The following is a 15,667-nucleotide window of genomic DNA, read 5'->3' as shown; positions in this document are numbered from 1 at the left end:
GGAAACTTGGACTGTGATACAGATTTTTCTTTAAACTTTGCATCTAAGGTAAGAACCCATCTATCTTACTTTAGTATTTCCTGTCTAGGAATTCTGCAAACTGCACTACCATGAGCAGCTGCTGTTGTGGCCTCCAATATGAGCTGAGAAGGGGTCAGTTTGTCTTGAATTGAAACTATTAACTATAGTTAAGAATTTTAGTTTCTTTAAAAACCCAGTTATGTTATGTTATGTGACTATGTTTTTGTTTTAATCCCAGGTATGAGGTATGGAACTGCTTCAGATTGTTCATAGCAGATAACTGATTTTGTCTCGTGCTCTGGCAAAGGCATGATTCTGCTAACTGAAGATAGTTCATATTTGAAATTCTGGGGACTTTTGAGAGGGTATAAAAATGCCAGAATCCAGAGGGCTGCTGCAGTTTGTCAAGTGGTCATGAGTAAAGAGATGGGAAGAAGTAATTGGATATTCTGACAATGAAGACTGACTGGACTTGCCCCCAAAGGAACTCGATGCCCCAATCAGCAGGAAGTAGTCTAAAGAGGTCTATACCCTGCCCCCATTTCCCCTCTAACCTTTTTTCTTAACTACCTAGTGTTGGGGTGGGGTGGGGTGGGGTGTGGAAGGGATTGAGGTGGAGAAGGGTGGTAGAAAGAGCCCAATAAAGTATGGATACAGTTACCTTCAGTGCTCACACAAAGCCCTCACTGCAAAGGTTATAGGTATCCTCAGAGTCCTGGAACTGCAAAAACCAGAACTACAACCAAACTACACTGTGTATCAACCTATAAACTTGACAGGTGTACTTCGGGCAATGCCCAATAGATGGCACTGTATCCTTTGTAATTGTAAAACATCTCACAAAGTCTCAAGAGTCAGGGACAACCAGGGGCTCAGTTTGGAAATCCATTTTAACTGGTAAAGCCCTTACCTTGACTCTAGGGGGCCTCTAACCATCAATTTTAATTATATATGTCTTTTCAAACCAAAACCTCAAAGGGAAAGCAAGAGCAAAGTACCTAAAGTATTACTTAAATTCTCTCATTCTGCTTAACATATACAGATATTAGACTATTAGACAATGTAGCCAGAAACTGAGTTACAGAAATTGAAAAACAAAACTACAGGACTATGTGAACACTCAGTGAGTAAAGACACCTTGCAACCAAGCCTGACAACCTCACTTCCATCTTCAGCATCCACACAGTAGAAGAGAACAAACTCCCACAAGCTCTCCTCTGACTTCCTCAGGCATGCTCTGACATGGGTCCAATTTAAAGGGGGGGGGGGATTCAAATAAACAACTGTATGCCATTGTTCTTTGCCATGTAACTTTATACATACACTACAACCTCTTCCAGTCAAGAATCCAGGAAAATGACAAGTACAATCTGGGTAGAAGTCTCTGCAGATGTTTAAAGGACACTGTTTCAGTGGTGACTAACTGAAAACCACCTCTCCAAACATAGACCAAGCAAGACACAGCTTTCTTTCTCTTTTTTTATTTTTTTGTTTTTTCTATCTAGGGTTTCTCTGTGTAGCCCTGGCTGTCTTGGAATTCACTCTGTAGACCGGGCTGGTCTTGAACTCAGAAATCCGCCTGCCTCTGCCTCCCAAGTGCTTTGATTAAAGGCGTGCACCACCACTGCTAGGCTTAGACACAGCTTTCTTTTTAAGTAGAACAATCTCAAAACAAATTGTGCTCTTCATACTATGCCTGTGAATACTTTACCAGTATATCCCAAAAGACTGATCTTTATATCAAGTATTTATAATCTTACTCCCCTTCCCCATCTTTTCCTCTAATCAGACAAGGTCTTGCTTTTTGCTCAGAGCTGGCCTCAAATTTGCAGTCCGCCCCTACCCCCCAACTTCCAAACCCTAGGGTTGCAGTCTGTACCACTAGGCTAGAATTCCCCTCCTCTTCTCTTCTCTTCTCTTCTCTTCTCTTCTCTTCTCTTCTCTTCTCTTCCCCTTCTCTTCCCCTTCTCTTCCCCTTCTCTTCCCCTTCTCTTCCCCTTCTCTTCCCCTCCCCTCCCCTCCCCTCCCCTCCCCCCCTCCCTCCCTCCCTCCCTCCCTCCCTCTCTCTCTCTCTCTCTCTCTCTCATTTTCTTCATTTACATTTCAAATGCTATCCCGAAAGTCCCCTATACCCCCCCTTTTCCCCAACCCACACACTCCCGCCTCCTGGCCCTGGCATTTCCCTGTACTAGGGCATATAATCTTCGCAAGACCAAGGACCTCTCCTCCCAGTGATAGCCAACTAGGCCATCTTCTGCTACATATGCAACTAGAGACACGAGCTCTGGGGGTACTGGTTAGTTCATATTGTTGTTCCTCCTATAGGGTTCCAGACTCCTTCAGCTTCTTGGGTACTTTCTCTAGCTCCTCCATTGGGGGTTCTGTGTTCCATCCAATAGATGACTGTGAGCATCCACTTCTGTATTTGCTAGGCACTGGCATAGCCTTTGAACTCCCTCTCTTAAGATACTCTAAATAACCAGGATACAGGATTTTTGATTTTGTGAAATAATGAATTTAAATGACATAATGTAAATGTAAGTCTTATTCTCCTGTATAACTGTCATCCCCAAGGCTTACTGCCTCAGCCTGCTAACTTAGGCCTAGTCCTGGAAGCTTCTAGCATTCATACAATCTAATCTAGATCTAGAATGTTTTCAGTCTCTGATTTCTGCTGAATAAGCGCACCCGTTCTTGTTCTTTCTGAACTCTAGCTGGCTGGCTCAAAGCTGTTCTGGTTCAAACTCCTCTCCAAGCTGACTGAATCTGGCTTCTGTCTTGGCCTCTTGACTGAATTGCCCTGCTTGGCCTTATACTGATTTTGGCAGTATGTTCTAGTCTTCTGGCTCCTTCTCATTCTCTGGCTTGTTCTGTCTTCCCCTATGTCTAGCTTGTTCTCTCTGCATCTTATCTCTCTCTAACTGTCCTGGTAAAGCCACCTTCTCCTTCTCCTCTGCTCCCTGGGGAGCTTCCTTTTCCTCTAACTGCTGAGCCATCTCTCCAGCCTCCTCGTCCTCTCTATTCTCATGAGAGCCAGTATATACTAGTCTGTCAAATCTTTCCCTGATCCATCTGATCCATCTTTGTCTGCCACTCAATTAGTCATCACTTTCAAACATGGTGCTTGCTTCCTTCTACAAACTAACTTTACCTTCATTGTCTGGGATTAAAGGGTCTGCCTGTATTCCAGCCAGAGGCATTAAATGTGTGTGCTAAGGGCTGAGCCTCACCACAATAGAAACAGATGGTTTCAGTAAATAGCACAATCTTGGGGTTTACAGTGTGATCAAATATCCTGCAACAACATAATTTTTCCAGCTGATTGAATTATGTTGTCTCTCTCAGGAAAAAGGCTTATTACTCAAAAACTGAAAAATGGGAATGCTAGATATTTAAAAGAACTTTTCCCCTCACTTTTTCAAAATGTAAAGAAAATTCAAGTTATTAGCAAAGTTTCTTTTTTTGATGTAGAAGGAATACAGAACTTCCTTCTGTAAGGCTGCTTAACCCAGTAATTGCTGACTGAGAGCATATTTTATACTTATTCCAAAATGTATCTGAAAGACAGTGAGGCCAAGATTTTCAAAACAGTCCTTGATTCGGACCTAAACTGGTATCTCAGAATGTGACCATTTCTTTCACTTAGCATGCAAATCGTCTAGCGTAAAAAGAGAGGCTTTAGAAGGAGTCAGAATAAATGACATTCTTGAGGAGGCCTAACCTTGCAGCACTCCAGTTTATCTTCAGGGCTGGGGTGAGAACTAGGTTAGGGTCAGCATGGGGAGAGGGAAACAGGATCCCTGGGGCCCCTGGGACAAGTAAGCCTAGCTTCTCAGGTGAGAGTCCTAACCCCACCCCCCACCCCCAAAAAAGACCCATGATGGACTGGGTCGGTGAGATGGCCAGTGCTTGAGAGTGCAGAATGCCTTCACAGAGCACTCAAGTTCAGTTTGCATATCCATGTCAGGTGGCTCATAACCAATGCCTCTGACCTCTGTGGGCACCTGTGCTCATGTGCACATGCCCACACATAGATACAGTTCAATCTTTCTTTTTTTTAAAGGCAAGGTGGTAGCAACTCCAGAAAGACAGCTAAGGTTGTCCTTCACACACACGCACATATACAAACAAGTCATATAACCACATCAAAAAACTTCAGCAATATGATAAAATGCTGCATTTAATAAAGATACTCACGGGGGCTGGAGAGATGGCTCAGCGGTTAAGAGCACTGACTGCTCTTCCGAAGGTCCTGAGTTCAAATCCCAGCAACCACATGGTGGCTCATAACTACCATGTAATAAGATCTGACGCCCTCTTCTGGTGTGTACAAAGACAGTTACAGTGTACTTAGAAATAATAATAAATAAATCTTAAAAAAAAAAGCCGGGTGGTGGTGGCGGCACACGCCTTTGATCCCAGTACTCGGGAGGCAGAGGCAGGTGGATTTCTTGAGTTCGAGGCCAGCCTGGTCTACAGAGTGAGTTCCAGGACAGCCAGGGCTACACAGAGAAACCCTGTCTTGAAAAACAAAACAAAAAACAAAAAACAAAAAAAAGGAAAAAAGAAAAAAAGAAAGATACTCACGAAAAATAAGCATTCTTTTCAATGATCCATGGTATATACTTCTTCACTGTTTGAGGGGCTTTTTGTTTGTCTTTTTAGACAGGGTCTCATTATGCAGTCCTGGCTGCTGTTCTAGAACTCAGTATATTAGACCAACCATGCTAGGCTTGAACTCTCAGAGCTTCACCTGCCTATACACCAGGAATGCTGGGATTAAAGGTGCGTACCACTACACATGGCACTATTGCTTATTAAAAAGAAAGTATTATCAAATGTGCAGCATTGAAAATGTACATTTGAGGGCTGGTGAGATGGCTCAGCAGGTAAGAAGAGCACTGACTGCTCTTCCTAAGATCCTGAGTTCAAATCCTACAACCACACGGTGGCTCACCACTATCCCTAATGAGATCTGACACCATCTTCTGGTGTGCCTAAAGACAGTTACAGTGTATTTACATACAATAATTAAATCATTGGGCTGGAGCGAGCAGAGGTCCTGAGTTCAATTCCCAGCAACCACATGATGGCTCACAACCATCTGAAACAGCTACAGTGTACTTATTAAAAAAAAAAAGCCCCTTAATTAAAAAAAGAAAAGAAAAAAGAAAAAGAAAAAGAATAAGAAAATATACATTTGCCAGGCAGTAGTGGTGTGCACCTATAATCCCAACACTTGGGAGGCAGAGTCAGGCAGACTGAGTACCAGGACAGCTTGGGCTACACAGAGATACCCTAACTCAAAACAAACAAAACTATCTATCATTCCACTTACACTAAAAATCTTTCTACACCAACGTTTTATGGGTAGGGGGACATCATGGTTGGAATAGGGTCTAAGTTGATCAGGCTGTCCAGTAGCCAGTCTCTTACTCATGGAGTCTTTGAACATGTGATCCCCCTGCATCAGCCTCCCTAGTAAGTGAAACTGACAGCTTGGGCCATGAGGAATAGCTTTTTTTCTTTCAAAATGGACTGTTTCATTAGTTTTCTCAAATTCACCTATAGATTCACCTATAAGCTTGTTCTTGCTCAGTAAACTATCATTATGATACCACAAATCAAACATATTTAATATTCTGGCCTATGCAACTCTCTCTATAATATTAAATGTCTTATTTTGGTCAGTGAGATGCCTTCTATTGATTCCCAAGTCTTTCAGAGGGAACTCAGATATGTATTATACAAATCATTGCTGTCTGACAGAGTATGCTAGGCTCATCTCACACATTTCCTGCCCCTGAACCTAGAACCAGCCATTTCTCCAAGGAACACAATTGGTGAGAGGCAAAATTCAAGACCATAACCTAGATGATAGCAGCCTCTCTGTTCATTCTGAAAATAAATAAACTGCCCCACTACTATTAGCTAGCTATCCTCTATTTTGCTCTGTCATCACAAAGAAAAATTCTATGCCCACAATATGTACTCTAAAATCTTAATCTCCTGAAAAATCTTACTTGAAATGCCCCCTTCTGATGAGTAACTACATCTCAGTAACTATTGTTCTCATTTTTTGTTCAATGCATGTGTAATGCATACATGTATCTGTGTGTCTGCTTCTTGTTTGAGTACGAATGGGTGTCATCCTTAGGAATGTCATCTACCTCCTTCCAAACAAGGTCTCTCATTGGCCTGGAGATAACAAATAGGCTACAGTGGCTGGCTATGGGCCTTAGGTGTAAATGTCACTTTTAGTTCTTCACATGAAGTGATGAGATGAGAGCTGTACCCAAACTACGTGAATACATGGCGTGGGCTGAGCCTAGAGCATCTCCTCTAATCTAACTATCCCTGACCTAGATCTGGAAGCTTCTAGGTTCTTCTGTACACTCTAATCTTCCTGAATGACTGAGTGCTCTGCCTGGTTGCCAATGGTGGCCAGTAGAGAGCATCAGATCCTCTGGAACTAGAGTTCCAGATGGCTGTGAGCCATAAGGGTGCGAGGAATCAGACACAGGTCCTTCGGAAGAACAGCCAGTGCTCTAAACTGCTGCGTTATCTCCAGCCCAGGTAAGTTTGTTTAATTTTCACTTGCGTATGAGTACTCATGCAGCATGTGGTATATACATGCAGGGGTTAGAGAACAACTTTGTGGAAACTTTTTTTAACCATCAGGAGATTGACAGATCACCACAAAGATATCAAATAAAACTACTCCTAAGCCAGTAAGATAGCTAACAAGTAAAGGTGTCTGCTACCAACTCTGGGGACCTGAGTTCCATCCTCAGGACCCACATGGTAGAAGATGAGAACTGACTTTCTTAAGTTGTCCTCTGATCTCCACACATACTACACACACAAAACAAAATGTAACAAAAAGTTTTAAAACTATTCCTAACAAAAATAGAAGGGGAGAGAGTGCAGCTCTAAGAGCAAACACTGGTCCTGTGGAGGACCCAAGCCCAGTTCCCTGCCTCTCCACCCCCAATCAGGAACTTTACAACTTCAAACGTCTGATCCAAAGCAACCCCATGTCTTTGGCCTCCATGGACACCTACATTCACATACATACCCACCCCCAACACACACACAAAACATACATACACATAAACACTTACACACAAAAAACATACACACTTCAAAATTGTAAGAAAATAAAAGCTTAAAAAAAAAAGGCTTATATACTCTCTGGCTTTGTCTTTTCCTTTCCCCTCCTTACCTCCCTCCATCCCTCCCTACTATGAGGAAAGGAGGTAAGTCCAGAGGTGGACATTCTGCAGGAAAATAAGCAGAACTGCAGAATATGGGACCTTCTATAAAACACTAAGATGGTCCTTTGAAAATATCAATGTCACAAATATAAATAGTAGTAAAGACAATACCACATTAGAAGAAACTAAAAAATATAGAAACAAATGAAACATATAAACCTTTTCTGAGTCTTAGTTCATGAAAGGACCATAAAAACATTTTGGAAACAAGTAATAGCAAAGGCCTCTAATCCTAGCAACTGGAGGGTAGAGGTGGGGAATAACAAGTTCAAAGCTGGGGAGCAGGCTCAGCAGCTAAGCTGAGCTGCCCCTCTCTCCCTGGGTGTGAAGTAGAGCTCCAGTTCACAGTCACCTCCAGCTCCAACTCCAGGCCTCGGTGACACCCAAACACGTGGCACCCACAGGAACAAGTAAAAAGACATTGGGGGAACAACTGGGCTGTTTTAATATAGACTACACACTGGAAGACACTCAGGATTTTTTATTTCATTATATAGTGGTATAATTGTACTACATGGTAAAGTACTTATTCTTAGCAAATATATAAATAATAACTGGAACTAATACGTGGATATGTCAGGAATGCAACTTTAATATGGCTTTGCAGATATTTTGGCCTTTTAGTGGCATCTGTTGACTTTTCATACTTGGCACAGGCTAAAATACTAAAAAGATCATTGTTGTCTAGATCATACATAGGTCCATGGTAGGTGCTACTTCCATTCTTTAACCTTTTCTATATGCACGGACTTTTATTTAAAAACTGGAGTAGGGCTTGGTGCAATAGCACAAGCCTTTGATCCCAGAACTCCAGAGGCACAGGTAGATGGATCTCTGTGAGTTCAAAACCAGCCTGGTCTACAAATCAAGCTCCAGACTAGCCAGGGCTACATAGACCTTGTCTCAAAAAAGAAAAAAAAAAAAAAAAAATATATATATATATATATATATATATATATATATATATATATGGGGGGGAATAAACAATATTGGTTGAAATTTTTTAAGTTTTCCTAGAAGCAATTATCATGAGGCTTATATATACACATTTCTCAGTCAATAAAAAATAAGAAATGGGGATGCAGGAGGAACGTTTAAGAAATGAATCCTAGGTAGATTCTATAGGCCCCCAAAGACATACTATGTGATATACTATACTGTCTTCCATTATTAACATCTTGGCAAACTATGGTTTTGTAGTTCACAGAGTAATTATTATACTGGTAACATTTCTATGCACCGAATAGGCTTTATTTAACAATGTAGTTTTCGCAGGTCTTCTCTTTGGCATCCATCTTTCCCTCCAGGATAGAGCATTTACCTAGTATGTGCTGGGTATTCAGTTCAATGCTCAGCACTATGATTTTTTTTTTCTCACTGAGGTACCCTGTATTTTGGTACTGCTTCTGTATTTTGATATTTACTTCTGCATTTAAAAAAAATGCTAGTGTTTATGAGAGCAGATGTGCATGCTTTGTAAGTGGGCAGGGCCAGGGTCCTTTTCTATCACTATCCCCAGACCTGGAGCTAACATCTTCTTAGCTAGGCTGGAAGCCACCAAGCCCCACAGATACTTCTGTCTCCACTGCCAGCAGGTTGGGGTTACAAATATGAAGGGGTTGTCCAGCTTAAGTGAGTTAAACTAGGATCTGAACTGTGGCTCTTAGGATTTCAGGACATTGAACTACTGAGCTCTCTTTGGCTCTTGGAAATCCTTGTATTTTTTCACACTATGCACTGATATGTAGAAAACACTGATGTACTGAGTTATGCCCACCTTCCAAATGGCATTTCATCATGTAGTATTTTTTTTTTTAAGATTGCATGTATCATGTAATCTCCCAGTCGCTCCTTTTCCCACCGGTCCTCTCTTTTGAGGCTCTCTCTCACCAGAACAACCTTGAACTCAAGTCAACCCTGCCTCAGCCTCCCTTTCACTGGGATTACCAGCATGCACTATCATACCCAGTTACATTTTTTAAAAAGTCACAGTTATTAACTATGGCTATTATTTTTAACAGTTTGTCAAATCCTGGGAAGGTGTTAGAAAAAAAACCTGCTAAGGTTTTTTTTTTTTTTCTTAAAAGATTTATTTATTACTATATGTAAGTACACTGTAGCTGACTTCAGACACACCAGAAGAGGGCGTCAGATCTCATTATGGGTGGTTGTGAGCCCCCATCTGGTTGCTGGGATTTGAACTCAGGACCTTCAGAAGAGCAGTCAGTGCTCTTACCCGCTGAGCCATCCATCTCACCAGCCCCCTGTTAAGGTGTTTTTTTTAAAGGTTTTTATAATTCCAATTTTATCACTGGAAATCAATGTTCTCCTAGTGTTGACAAAACTCACTCAAGTCCCTTTCAAGAAGGAACACTGAAGTGTGAGATCTAGTCTGTCAGTCAGCCTTGCAGGTAAAAATGCATTTCTAAGACACAAGTGGGTTGTATACAGCAACTCAATTCCACAATGCCTCTCCTCATGACAACAATCCCATCCAAACAGTGGTGGTGTCATCTCCATACAACAGTGTTGTGAGTTACAGAGTAATCAACCATTTTCTGACTGAATTTGAGGCCCCTCCACAAGAGGGAATTTATATCCAGTACTTTAAGCTTCATCAGAGGCTTGTTGCTGAGAGGGTCACAGATCCTAGTGCGTAAGCTACAGCTGTTATTTTGCTAATGGACATTACATGCCCATCAAATGCCCATATAAACATGTATGCTTATGCCCACAGGTGCTGCTGTCAGCCTTGGTAGAAGCATCTTTCTGCAGAGACTCATCACTGCCCAAAGGGCTAACTAAGATGCTGTAGAAGAATGCTCAGTTCTACATGGAACATCTCTATGGCCCACTCTAGGTTCAGAGAGCATCACAGAGAGGTGCAAAAGAATGCTAAGAGCTGAAGAACACCTGAGAGTGCTGTGGAACACTGGCATGCCCTCTTGAACTCATAGCAACTGGGACTGTCTGCATAAACCTGCTCAAGACTATGCCAGCACGCCAACATGAAAGGAATATATAGTCAGTTAATGGCTGCCAGGGTAAGAAGAGATAGTGTCTTCATGTTAAGTTGCCCTTGTTCCTGTAAGCAACACTAATTAAACTCACTAGGTCCCCCACACCCATGGCCAAGATATGCAAGTAGGAGAGAACTTGGGGGAGGGGATCAGCAGGAGTGGGAAGGTGACAAGAGAGTAATGTGCTGTTACTATGATAAAAATACATTGTGTACACATACAAAAATGTCATAAGGAAACAATTAAAATGCATGAAAAACTTTAAAAATACATCCATATGGGCCTGGAGAGATGGCTCAGCGTTTAAGAACACTGACTGCTCTTCCGAAGGTCCTGAGTTCAAATCCCAGCAACACATGGTGGCTCACAACCATCTGTAATGAGATCTGACTCCCTCTTCTGGAGTGTTTGAAGACAGCTACAGTGTACTTACATATAATAAATAAAAAATAAATCTTAAAAAAAATACATCCATAGATAATACAAATGCTTTATTCATGCCTTTCAGTTTTATTAGATTCTTAAAAACTAAAGATATATTCCAAAGCTGAAACGTAACAATTTCATGCTAGTTTCATGCTGCCATTGCTCCATCAAGGCCATTCTCAGGTAAGCACACCGAAATCAGGGGCTTGCTTTTACACATCATCACTGCAAAAGTCATGGGAGACACAAAAAGCTTTACTCATAATTCTTAAGGTCTCAAGACGCCCTTGAATGGTGCTGAGGTGTACTCCAGGCTCAGCTAACCACAATGGGTAAACTGCTTTCCTAGATTAGAACCTAGTCAAGATGGGAGTGGCAACTCTTAAGCCCACCTGTTCTCCTCCAAGTCCTTTCTATTTTTATTTCCGTTTGACATACCCTGACAATACAGGGAAGGGGACAGAAATCGAGGGCACAATCTAATTGTTTTAACACTATATTTTGATCACCTTCCCACATTAGCAATACTCTTTAATATACTGATTATCTTAGTTGCCCAGTGTAGATAAAGATGATACTAGCCCTCCACTCCACCCCACCCTCCAAAAAAAAAAAAAAAAAACCTTTTAGGCACAAAGTCCTTAAACTTCACGTTTAATAGCCTCCAAAATGCTTGAATGCACCCTAAAGTTAAGAATGACGACAATAAAGAAGTCATCCCAATTTCCTCCTTCCAGAACACGGACGGGGTCCAACTGCCTTGTCACCGTCCAAGAGGAACAGCTGCCTTACTCCTTTCTCGCTTCATCTGGGGAAACTGCTTTTAAAACCTCATCTTTGTGGCGTTTTGCGCTACAAAAGGAGGTGAACAGGTGTGGAGAAAAGGCTATCTCTGCACTGTTGAAAAGACATTACAATTCAATCTCCATGTCTTCCTAGAGAACGAAAAGGCCAAAAAGACTCTCAGCTCTCTTACTAAAGGCTTAAGATAAGTGAGAAATGTGCAGTGGTATTGACCCTTTGCAAGAATTCCACAACTCAGGAGAGGAAACCAGGACCATAGGCAGACACAAGGGAAAGCAGGTGGCTTGATGACATTACTCTTTTTCAGAAGGTGTTGAAAAATCTAAAGAAAATAGTCCTTGGGCTAAATATGGCGCCTACAGCGGCAGGACATAATCACCAGAAAATAGATTCTGCCCCATTCCATTTTGTAAATCACAGCGCCATCCATGCATAAATTTGGGGGCCGAGGGAGGAGACTTCCTCAACTAGCTGCAGAGGCTTGGGATGTCCTCGCAGACGGAGCGGGATTACATAACACAGGGGACCGGCGGGGCAGCCACTCGCTTCCCTCCTCCCGCTCAAAACCAGCGCTCACGCCTCCGCGCGTGGGGGCGGCGGGAACCCCGGGCTCCACCGCTCCGCAGCTGCGGCCCCGCGTGCCCGCGCCTCTGCAAACTCCCCCCCATCCCCGGTGACCGCCGCCGCCCGCGCCGCCCACTCCTCCGGGACGCTCGCGCCCGGCGTGCCTGTGGACGTCCGCGGTGCGCGGCCGTGGGGGCGCGAGCGCGCGCGGCACCGCCAGGGGGGCGGGGGCAGTGGGGCATCCCGGGGCCTGGGCCACCGTCGCCGGGGCGCGCGGCTCCGTGGCCCGGGTGCGCCGCAGACCACGTGCGCGNNCCACAGCGCGCGCTGCCGTGGGGCGGCCGCCACTCGGGGGCCGCGGGGGCGCGCTCGGCCCCTCCCCCAACCCGCGCGCGCGCCCCATCCCCCTCTCATTGTCTCGTTTCGGAACGCCTCGGCCCAGCGAAAAGATAACGGAACCCCCGGGAAAAGGGGGTGGAGAGCGCCGGGGTTCGCTCGCTCACTCACCTCCCGTGGTCGTCGCCGCCGGTAGTCTGACCCGAGGAAGGTGCCGTCGCCTTAAAGGGACCTTGCACCCGGCGCCGGGAGTAGGGGGTGGGAGCAGGGGAGGGGACCGGGGTTCGGGGGGGAGACGGGGAAGAGGGAACCGTTGAAAGCTCCTCTCCCCGAGGGTGAAAGGAAGCCTCCCTCGGGTTCGAGTGATTGGGGTGGATTTTTTTCCCGAGGGGGGCGGGGGGCCCCGAGGGAGGGGGTGGGGGGGCCAAGGAATGTGGCTCCGTGTATGGGAGCTGGCGCGGGGGAGAGAAACGCCGACTCCCCCCACCGACCCTCTCGCCCCGCGGAGGGATACCTCTCGTCACTTCCGCCCTCCCCTTCTCGTGCTCTTTCAATTGGCTGGCTAGTACGCTACGTCATCGCTCATCCTAACCCTTGTCCGGGCTTCTTTTCTAGTCAAGTTTGTCTGGGCCTGCAAATAAATAAATAAAGAAAAAGCTTTCATGGAGAAAAGAATAATTAGCTTCACAAACAGTTTCCAAATTTTGCTGAGAAAAATGACACTACCAAAGAAAATATCTCATAATATACTTTCTTAGACTTTCCAGACAAATTTGCACTCTCCCTACTTTCTATTCAAGGTTTATTACCAATTCAAGAGAAAAACTTCATGCCACAAGCAAAATGGTGAGTCCCAATGGCACCAACAACTGTTGTTGCAACAAAAAGCAAGATAACACTCTACCTTAAGAGACACTTGTCTGAGTAACCTTCTGTGACAGTGTGCCTTGTATAAATGAAATACTTTTTTGGTTTTGAGGTTTTGTTTTGTTTTTCTGCTTGTTTGTTTGTTTATTTGAAACAGGGACTTTCTACAGAGCCCTAGCTGTCCTGAAACACACCAGATAGGGCAGGCTGGTCTCAAACTCAGAGATCTACGAGTCTCTGCTTCCTGGGTACTGAAAACTAAAGGAATCACCACCACACCTAGCTAAAGAATTGTTTTTAAAACCTATTTTATCATCAAGCCCTTCTGGATTCTGGGGGAGAAACCTCGTGATTATTAAGGTCATTCTACCGGCGGGAACTGCTTTTGAAACCATTGTGCATAGACTCAGCAGAGATCTCCAATCTCAGAAACCATAGATTCCATGGCCCCGTTGGATTGGCTCAAGTAAATTGATTAGTCCATTCAAGATTATCTACCACTTTTCATACAAACAAAAACTAACTTCTGGTAGCTAAGTTTTGTCCTTCATTATGTCCTCAGATGATAAAATGCAGTATTTCCCTTGGGTTTTTGAGAATGATCTTTAAGCCATATATTGATACTTGCTCCAAACCAAGTTCTAAACAAAGTTGCTTGGTACAGGAATGGGTAGATCCAGAGCCATACTTATTCCTTTGCATATATTCTCCAAACTGCCAGCTAGTTACTTTCATCCAGCGAAAGATATCTCATCAAATTACACCACGTTTTGTTGACCACAACAACCATAATCACATCCTACTGAAGACATTTGATACGCCATTATTTCATCCAATATTTATTGTATATTTTTCATGTTTCAGGCACTGTTCTTGGTGCTAGGAATACAGTAATAAAGTCCCGGGGCTGTAGAGATGCCTCAGTAGATAAGAGCTGTCATTGCTCCTCTGGGTCATAATTCAGTTCCCAGCACCCTGAACTCTGCTCATAACTGCCTGTTCCTCCAACTCCAGTGGAGAGATACAGTGCCCTCTTCTGGCTTGACAGGCATCTATACTCAAACACACACCCTATAACTCCCTCCCACAATATATAATATTATGATTAAAACCATAGAAATGATAAATTTAATTTTTAAAATTAAAACATGAAAATGTTGGAAAACAAAACCACAAACCCCTGTGCATGTGAAACTTACATTCTACCAGGGAAGAAACAACAAATATACACACACTAAAACTCTCCCATCAGTTAACAGTAAATAGCAAGCAGTCCCAAAATTTAGTGGTGTAAAATGATGTCTTTATCATCTCTTGTGATTCAGAAAAGTGATTGGCTGAGCTTACTTGTTCTGGTTGGTGATAAAGTTACCTCAAAAGCTTCCACATGTTTGCAAGTTGATCCTATTGGATTGAACCACAGTTGGGCTGTTGGTCAGAATGTTCCCAAGTGACCTTTGCTCCCTCTAGTCAGAAAAACTACGTTCTGAGATTGGGCACCTCAAGATGACCAGATTGGTGACTTCTGAGACCGGAGGCTTATCTGCTTCTTAGAAACGTAAACTACCAAGTGTTTCATAAATAAATCCATGCTTTGCTAAGTGCTTTGGCAATGGGCAGGATTCAAGGCTGGAAGTATGGTACAGGGAATGATGGAGAAATGTGTATTTTATGAGGAGTTGTTAGAGAAAGCCCTGGTAAAGTAATGTGGACAAAAGTCTGAAAAGAAAGAAGCAGAGTTCAGGGCTTAGTTCTAATGAAAGCAAAACCACTAGAGGATGTCAACCCCTTAAGAGAAATGACCTTTTGCTTTTAAAGATCTCTCCAGCTGTGTGTGGAAGGGGTTGGGTAACTAGTAAGAGAAAAGGCAGCCACAGGGAGGGAGTCAAGTTAGGATATTACTACATTAATCCTGGTGAAAGATGATTGTGGACCAGGGTGGCAGTGGTGAGGCCATGTCTTCACTTTTGACACTTTCAACTCATGATGGCAAACAAAACTGTGCGAGTGGTGGCACTATAACTTCCATAAAGAAAAAAAAAATGGAAGAACACCATGCTGAATGTAAAAAATGGCTTAGCTTTCCTAAGGCTGGAGGCAGCTGGAGGAATGGGTGGGCAGGGATCAGCAGGCATGGAGTAGAACCCCACAGTACTCAGAACTGATGAGTGGTTCAGTGATGGATAGCTGGTGGGGAAAGGAATTTTGTAACAAGAATAAGCTGTAAATTACTACTTCAGGGCACTAGAACAGTGATTCGAAAGGGACTATACAAGTGCTAGACATGGCGGCACATACTCGCAATCCCAGTACTTAGGAGGTAAAGGCAGGATGACCAAAGGTTTAAGATCA

The 15,667-nt window shown here is 43.5% G+C and overlaps 1 protein-coding gene across 7 annotated transcripts in view; it reads right to left on the bottom strand.

Annotated features, from left to right (window-relative positions):
* The window catches only part of Pogz (pogo transposable element with ZNF domain), a 60,589-nt gene that overhangs the window by 33,218 nt on the left and 11,704 nt on the right, over nt 1-15,667 (bottom strand). For 4 of the 7 annotated variants that reach the window (NM_172683.4, NM_001165948.2, NM_001368811.1 and 1 more), the window contains exon 1: nt 12,620-12,923. The exons of 1 other annotated variant lie outside the window; for it this stretch is intronic. The gene's annotated coding sequence lies outside the window, so the exon portion shown is untranslated. Of the gene's footprint in view, nt 1-12,619; nt 12,972-15,667 lie in introns of those variants that run through there. 2 more of the 7 variants (XM_006501362.2, XM_006501363.2) reach the window with 1 other exon arrangement.

Source organism: Mus musculus, chromosome 3 (assembly GCF_000001635.26).
Source record: "Mus musculus strain C57BL/6J chromosome 3, GRCm38.p6 C57BL/6J".
Classification (NCBI taxonomy): Eukaryota; Metazoa; Chordata; class Mammalia; order Rodentia; family Muridae; genus Mus; species Mus musculus.
Note: the sequence above shows the minus strand (reverse complement) of the source record. Positions and strands in the feature narration are given on the sequence as shown.